This window comes from Clupea harengus, chromosome 20, assembly GCF_900700415.2.
Source record: "Clupea harengus chromosome 20, Ch_v2.0.2, whole genome shotgun sequence".
Taxonomy (NCBI): Eukaryota; Metazoa; Chordata; class Actinopteri; order Clupeiformes; family Clupeidae; genus Clupea; species Clupea harengus.
Genome location: NC_045171.1, coordinates 9,190,088 through 9,199,160, shown reverse-complemented (window position 1 = coordinate 9,199,160; position 9,073 = coordinate 9,190,088).

Genomic DNA, 9,073 nt, shown 5'->3' with positions numbered 1-9,073 from the left:
CTTCAGAAACCCTTCCATCACACACACACACACACACACACACACACACACACACACACACACACACACACACACACACACACACACACACACACACACACACACACACACACACACACACACACACACACACACACACACACACTCACACTCACACACACATACACACACCCTCAGGACCACCAGCAGTACATTTCTCCTCATCATGTAAAATGGATGTGTGACACAGTTCAAAGAGTTGTCTATTTATGAACAGCCTTGGAGAGCGGGCCAGATCCAATATATAATGTCAGTGAGGACGCCTTGCTGTTTTAGAAGATTTACACCACAGGGTGAAAACAGCGTTGTCACCACCTCCATCTGTTGATCGGCTTTTAACCGAGGCCAAAATAGTCTGTTAGTATTATTGTAAATCACAAAAGGGAGCATCTCCCCAAAGAAAGATGGAGGCCCTGGAGGGGGCAACATGCAGACGGCACTAATGCCTAACAGCACACCATCAATGAGCTGAGAATATGCTTTGGACTTCAAACATGAACAAACAATCTTTCAGAAGCAGGCTTTCTTTGTGTGCAAATAAAAGCATTCTCCTTTTTTTGGCTTCCAAAAATGTCTCAATTTGTCTCATTAGATTAGGTTGGTCTAAACGTCTCACAAGATGGGGAGAGCACTAGCGTAGCGGTAGCGGCTAGGTCTGAGTCCGGCCTGGGGTCATTTCCTGTACCCACTCCCCATCTCTCTCTCTCTCCCCCCTCTGACTCCTGTCTGCTCCCTACGGTCCTGTTGATTAAAAAGACTAGGAAAGCCTGAGAAAATAAATATGCAAATAAAATAAAAACTTCCATGTGCCTGTGCTTGGAGCTGACTGTGATGTGGTTCCGGCCCAGTCGTGGGCCGTGTCTGGCTCAGAGTCGGAAGCAGTGTGGCCTGACTTGTGGTCTGGACGTGAGTGTACACTGTGCTGCATGCCCAGGCGTGGTGAAGGGTGTGTGAGCGGTGAGCAATGTCTCCAGACAGCTACAGGGCTCTTACGACTCCATGACAAAATGTGAGTGTGTCTGGGTGTGTGTGTGTGTGTGTGTCTGGGTGTGTGTGTGTCTGTGTCTGTGTGTGCGTGAGTATTTTTCCTTCAGTTTTGGGTAAAGGCGCAGGGCGTCAGCAGCTTGCTGCACAGTGGAGGGGGCATCTTTCTCTCTCCTTCCAAGCCGCAGTCGTCCCGCCGGCTCCCTGCACGGCCCTCAGAGTTTGTGGAAGGAGTAATAACTTTTGTTTTATGGAACCTCCTCCCTGCCTCTGGAGGTGCATTTCAAAAAGCTCCTGAAGTCTCTGCTTTCTCTCTCTCTCTCTCTCTCTCTCTCTCTCTCTCTCTCTCTCTCTCTCTCTCTCTCTCACACTGTTAGCCCAATGTATTCATGAAGCATTTGTCAAACGATGAAGAGGAAATAAGGGCCATTTATCTCCCATTCTTTCGAGTGTTCGTGAGAAACCACCCCTTCTGCAAATAAACCAGAGAGGGTGAGAGCTCTTTCTTTCACTCTCTCTCAATCTCTCTCTCTCTCCCTCTCTTTCAGTCTCTCTCTCTCTCTCTCTCTCCCTCCTTTCCTCTCTCTTTCTCTTTCAGTCTTTTTCACTCTCCTTTTCGTTCTGTGTTTCACTGAAGAGACAGAATCCAGCCCAGATGAATCAGCATAAAGAGGCCCAAATACTCATCGCTGGGGATGGGGATGGGGATGGAGCTTGGCAACTATCTGCCACTGGTTTCTTGTGAACCCTGCACTGTTTGTCCAGGGCTGTTTCAGAAACGTGACAGAGCTGTTCCGGCACCGAAAGCATAATCAACAACGTCGTCAAGACAGCCCTGTTTGGCCAACGCAAATAAACACCGGATGTTACTGTGAAACAGCACACAGAAAATCAAATCTGAAGCATGTATATGTGTGTGTGTGTGTGTGTGTGTGTTCCTCAGTTTTTATAACGAAATATTGTGAAACATCGCATCACCGCTTCAGCGCCTCAAGTCTTTCTCCCGTTTTGACAAATTCATGTCAGCACCTTTAGTACTGAATGTGAGCATTCATCCCTCTTTGAGGGTTGTCCTGGCCTCCGTCTCCGCCAAGGGAGAGTCCAAATCAATCTTAACGAGGGCTGCCTGCAAGACAAAACTTCTGTGCTTTTCATTCCAGCCTCCCTGAATCAATAACTCATTCCTCTCTGTGTTCTGAGGACTCTTTCATATCATCCCCACATCAGTCCTGACCACTACCCACACAGACATTCTTGAGCCGTGAGGTGGACATGATGTTGGCCTTTTGCAAACGGGATCTGATGTGAAATGCATGAAGCCTGTCCCGAAACACTCTGAAACAGTAACACTGCAGGTCCAGCTGGACCCACCTAAGAGTACTGCCTGCATGTTGCATGTGATGGAACCGTGTATTGATGTTTTCCTGTTCTAATTGGTTGTTACATGGTAATAGCTTGTGTGAGCATAGAAATGCTCATATGGGGGACTGATGAATCCTGACTACGTCTTCCGGTCCGTTCTGCAAGTTCGGCGTGCTCATTAGACTCTATCACATGCATGGTTGCATTCCAATATGGCTGCTGGTTCTGAAACGGGTCCCAGAGTCGGTAGATTGGTTCCAGAGTCGGTAGCGGCCCAAGTGCTGGAGCTACCTGGTTCTGTTTCATCCACTTCTCCTTCATGATATTTTTAATTATGGTGCCAACGTGTGAACAAGAATGAGAGGAAATAGGTGGGAGTGTTTGTGTGTGTTTGTGTGTGTGTGTGTGTGTGTGTCTGTGTTTCCTCCGTAGTGTCTGGGTGTGTGTGTGTGTGTGTGTGTGTGTGTTTTCTGCATCAGCGGCGATAAAGGAATGCTTCTTGCGCACATGAGTGGCTTTGCTGACATTTCAAAGCGAGTGAGCGAGAGGCAGTGGGCCACATCGGGTCTTTCTGCTCGTGGACAAAAGCCCAGTTCCACAAGATGAAAAGCCGCCCAGACCCATTTGGCCTGGCATGAGCGTGGCCTTTTCCCCCTTTTGTTTTGGTCAGTGCACTCGGGAATGTAATCGACATCAATCCAAACACGAAAAAATAACAACAAAAAAAAAGTTCAAAATAAACACAAACGACCAGCGCACACAGATGTTCACCCCACCTTGTGAAATAAGCGTTTAATCCGTGTCACACAGAGCTGATGTCAACCAAACATTTACAAACATTTACGCTCGCCCGTTGTCTATGCAGTAAATTAAATTAACCAATTTTACTCAAAATATCAGGCCTTGCCACCACTGCGATGTGGCATTCCAGGAAATCAATGGCTCCAAATGTGATTGTGCTGCTCCGAGTGTTTCTCTTATGCGAGTCTGTGCTTCCAGCAATTAGGAGAGGCTCCCTGCCATTGTACCCTACACCAGTCACTGACGATGGAGAGCAATTAAGGGCTGGCAGAGAAGCGTGTTAATGACAGCGTTCAGGAGACATACGTCATGCAACACTGCAGCCATCAACGAATGAACCCAGAGCCCCCCGTTCCATGGCCTGTTTCCCTGAATCTGCCCCCACCCCAACGCTTGCACCCTTGCCCCCCTGCCTGATTGACCTAGTTTGGGGCTTGAAGTTCCTAGCATGAAGCACGTTCATAACACCATAAAAAGAAAAAAAATAAGTTTGGAGGTCGACTTTTTCGACTTTCTGACCAAGGCAATCCTTTTCGTTTTATTTTTTGCTTGATGGCCTCCTAAGCAAAAGGGGGCTTCTCAGTCAGACCTGTGTTTGTACTCCACCCCCCCCCCCCCCCCCCCACCCCCCGGCTCTGGCCCCATCTGGGAGCAATTATCCAGCATGACTCCTGCCATTTGGGCTCCAACTTCTCAGATTTTTATTTTTTGATTTAACAAGCCCCTTCACATCTTTTCCTTTCACGGACTGAAGGTATTTTTATTCTCTGCTCTCCAGTCAGTCATTACACCCCCCCCCCTCCTCTGTCTGTCTGACGATATTTGACCCTTTTCATCACACTTTAGAGTGTAAGAGATTAATTTATTCTCTGAGAGCTGCAGCTCAACCAGGCAATGTGAGGCTGAGGAAAATTGTCAGGTTGAAATTACATTTTTTTTTTGTTTGCCTTTATTTATTTCACGGCAAGTGCAGAAGCTGTCATCGCTTATTTTATGTCGTTAATCCATTGGCCGCGTTCATAAAAGTCTATTATGAGATGCTAAAGTAACATTTGAAGGAGAAAACAGCCGTTTCTCCTCTTTTCCAATGCATACAAATGTCTGAGCTGAGAGCGATACTCCCTTATTAAGGTGGAAATTGCCGCTTGTAAGCAGGGAGTATTCAAATGAAAATATTCCACCTTAGGTTCTCAAAAACACCTCCATAAGATTGATGTATGAGGATAAAAACAATCGTTTTGCAATGTCATTCCATGGTAAATACAAAAGCCTAAGTCTCACTCAAGTTACTCCGTCTTCTCACCAGATTGTCTGTAGGCTTTGGGGTAAGCATTGTTTTCACCTCTCCTCATCTGTTACCACTGCTGCTGTTCCCAGTCCCCCCCCCCCCCTCTGATTAGGACTCCCAACAAACAGTCCATTAGTCTGCCTGCGCAGGCCAGGGCCTGGGTCACACACGGCTTTTCAATTACACCAAAACACAAGAAGGGAAACAAAGTGAGCGAGCAGAGGAACATAGACAGAACCATGCGCCTACATAGAGCAAGAGAGAGAGAGAGAGAGAGTGGGATGAAGATTATTCATCCAATATGGAATATTCGGAAAGTATGTGAGGAGGGGATCATACGCCATACTGTGCCCCCACACAGAGGCAGAAGGCTCTTTTCGCCGGAGTGAGATGAGTCAAATTTATGATTTTGATGAGGGATTCTTGGCTCCAGACAAGCGGGATGTAAACTCTGCTCCTCCTCATCGGGCTTCTTCTCCAGCTGCCAGGCAGATGGCCCAGCTCCGGAGGCTCTGGAGGTGACCCCCTTCTCTCCCCTCTCTCCTGGATGTTTCGGAGGATGGTACACAAACATCCATAATGTATATAAGGGCCCCACTGTAAAACGCTGAAGAGATGAAAAAGTAGCGCCTTTGCACCGAGGAGGAGGATAAAAAAAAAAAGAAAAGCACCTCCAAAGGAATGAAAAAGTATCGCTCCTTTCACTGATGGCTCAACCGGGAGCCGTAACTCACCAGCACAAGATTCATTTGTACGCAGGCACCTCTGTTATGTAGTCACCCCATCACCTCACAGCTCCTTTTTAGGTGGGTGGGGGATGCTGGAGAGGTTGGGGGTAGTTTTGGGGTTTGGGTGCGGGGGGCGGTAGGGGGTTTCATTGGGGATTAGGGCCCCAGTCCTCCTCGGTTGCTGTGGCTCCTTGCACATCAGAGCAGTGAGTGTCGGGGAAAGAGTGGATCTGCACGTCTAGAGTCAGGGTTTAAATCAGTCAGAGACTGAGAGAGAGAGAGAGAGAGAGAGAGAGAGAGAGAGAGAGAGAGCTGAGCTTATCTTCCTCTTCAAACCTGAACATCAAGTTCAAAGGCTGTTTTTAAAAGCATTTCTTGTACTTTACCCCACCCCCACCCCCACCCACCTCCTACTAACTTTTTGAGCACCTGTGATGTTTCCAAGGTTAACATTCTGCACAAGTGATTTGACATCATTCCACTTGACTTGAAGGGGAAGAACTGGGACTTTCCAACGACAAGGTTTACTGGCAGCACTGCAATTTGATAATGTTTTAGCTTTCTCTGTAAACACATGAGCAGAGACACCCACAGAAGCATGAAAACAGACTAAACTAGGTATTTACAAATACAAATATGAATACTTTTATATATACATATAAAGTGAAAAGGATAAAGAAGCACGGCGTGTGTGTGTGTGTGTGTGCATTGGTCTCGTCCTTAGATGTCTCTGGATGTAAAACTGAGCAAAGAGACATGATTTTAAAGTGGCAGTGTGATCAGCAAACAGTTTTGTGTAAAACAGTAGCAGCAGTGCAGTGTATCATTTGCAATTTAAGTCAGTACAGAACAGGTAAAGGAGCAGCTTCAGATGATTATGTTGGTAAATGCACACATATATTCACTTCAAAAAGGATCTTCTAGTCTTATAATCTGTGGTGACTTGGCAGAGTGGCTCAGGAGGGTTAGTGCCCTGGGGTAGAAACTGTTCCTCAATCTGGCAGTGCGGGCTCTGGGACACTTTTAGCGCCGTCAGAGGGCAGGAGAGTGAATAGGTGGTGGGAGGGGTGTGTAGGTTGTTGCCAATGGTGGCGGCTCTAGGGAGATAGCGGGAGCTGTAGTTAGCTTTGAGAGGTTGCTGGGCTCTGATGACTCTCTGGGCGCAAGCTGATGAACTGTGGCAGAGCTTGTCTGTGCTACAGTGCAGCTGGTGTACCGTGCCGAGATGTCAAGTATATGAGGCTGCTCTAAATGTACTACAGCGGTAGAAGGTGACGACCAGATCTTTGTCAAGGTTTCGTTAGCGATCTCAGAAAGAAGAGCCTTCTTTTACAGTGCTGGGGTAGTGGCAGTCCATGATACATCCTCTGACATGGAACTTAAATATCACACTAGGAGATGTGTATGTTGTATAGGCGTGTACGTTTTAGCGTACCACTTTTGCTAGTGGTGTTATGATGGATAGAGGGTATGCATTGACGTCACTTGAGTGGCGAAACATGCTGCAAAATGGCTGCCTTTTGTACGGGAAACAAGTGATTATCTGCTTACATTTAAGACAGTTGGAATTTTTTGGATTTTGCGATCTTGTGTTTTCACAACTTTCCTGCAATTGCAATTGTGGTTTGCAATTTTCTGTTATTACCACAATGGAGGGACTGGACAATTATCCTTACAACTTACCAAAGAACCAGAGCTCCATGGACATTGGCATGTGGCCAGGAATTGAGTTTCCTGACATTTATATGTACCTGATTTCGATGGGAATTGGGAATCAATGGGAAGGGAATGTAGAAATAAGTACCGTAATTTCACAGACTCAACGTTTTGATTTAATAGATGCTTAGACTGTTTGCCTTACCCTTTGGAATAGTGTTTGATTGTGGGATGATCATTGAGACTTTGAGGGCAACCTGAACCTTCTTATTATTTATGGGCTGGCAGGCAGTGCATATTTTTGTTATTCCATCAGTACTGGTGACAGGACTCTAAAAGACATTGCCCCTAAATACTACTCTGTACACCTTTCTTTCCACTCTCACCCAACTATTAACCGCAGGGCTGCAGAAATTTAGCAAAGTCAATGTATAAACCGCGGTTTATAGTCGGGAAATTACGGTACACTTTCTAGAGTCTGCTTGGATTCTGCTTTCTAGGGGGACATTCAAGTCAAGTCAAGTCAAAGTGTTTATTATCGCATACACCAAATTTCTTCAGTGCAGCGAAATTCTTACGACTTGGCAGCCAACATCTACGCAGTAGACGGCATACAACAGGTAACACAAATAACATATACCAAAATAACATATACCAGAAATAACATATAACATATAACATATACCAAGTAACAACAGTTTGAAATACAAGAAGGGCAGTTTCCAGGGTGGGGAATATTAAATTAAATAAGATAAAAAATATGTGTTTATATATATATATATGTAGCAAGTGTATTTGTATGGGTGTGAAGTACAAGGTGATGGCGACTGTTCAGTGTTGCTGATTCTCTGTGAACACGGCTCAACATGGCTTAATGTTCCAAAATAGCGATCAATGTTTTGCTTTTTTGATAGGAGATGGTACTTCTGACATTACATTTGGTGGCTATTGGAAGCTAAATTAGATGATTAAGACACTTTAAGCCTTTTCCATAATGGATGTCAATGGAGAGGAAAATGCTTAAAGTAATAAAATAATGTTCATTCTCAAAGGACTTCGGTTTAGTTTTTTTTGACAGGTGTAAGTGCTTATGACAAAGCGAGCACAAAACATCAGAGGGTACACAGACGTCCATACACAGCCGCACCCTCCAGTGACGACATTTACATCACCTCACGCCGACCCTCGTGTACTTGCGGATGCGTAAAGTATAATCAAACCGCGAGAGTCTAGCTGCAATCTGGGCACGCCTTTCAATACAGGATGCACTGGATGGTTGTATAACTGTTAGATGCTTTCCCTAATAACCCTGAGTATTGCAATGGTGACCTCATTCTTGTTCCACATGCCTTGAAGGTCAAGTATTTGCTTATAGCTTTTGTGTTCAGCCGCACAAGAGGGCTGTATTACCTTTACCGCACAATGTACAGTGTTGCTTTTAAAATAACAATACGCCGTGGGCTGGGTCTCCGAGGCCTGATTAGTGCCTTGACATACAGGAACCTGCCGCTGAATTGAGGAAGAGGTGGGAGGCTGGTTTGGGTGAGACCTTGTCAACAAGTGTTCCGCCGCGGAGCCCGAGGTCGAGAGGCATCGAGCGGCGGCGCGGGGCGAAGGCATTTCCTCTGTTTCAGTGGGCCGGGCCGGGTTGAGGGCCTGAACTACAGAGCTCGGGTTTTTCTGCTATTAGTGGCACAATGCAGATGATTAATTTGAGGGTGTCTGAGTGCGGCACCCTTGTTTTTCTTCGCCCAGTGACATATTTCTGAGGTTATTTTGTGACGGGTTTATTGCGTGCGCGTCCGTGAGATTAGACAGTTCGTTTTAATTTATTCCACGCTGGGTAGGAACTCACACGAGCTCACAGTCTCCTGTGGCCCAGCTTGCATTCCTGCCTTGGTGGATGTGGGCAATGTGCTGTTTCCAAAACTGCATTCCTCTCCAACAAGAGGACACAGACAGCTTCAGACTGCATGATGACAGACTCTATGCCCAGGCTGGAAGAAACTGCATTCTTTAAAATCAGAGCGTATGCACTTACATCATTCGGTAAAGTCCAAGCAGTAGTCATTTCTGCAATAACAGTATTATCAGAAGAGATCTGGAGGTCTTTTCTTCCAAAGAACACCTCAGCCTCGCTCTCTCTCTCCAGGAGCAGCCTCTGCTGCCGTCCATGAAGATTTAGTACATAATCTGGAAACCTTTAGTTCCTTTA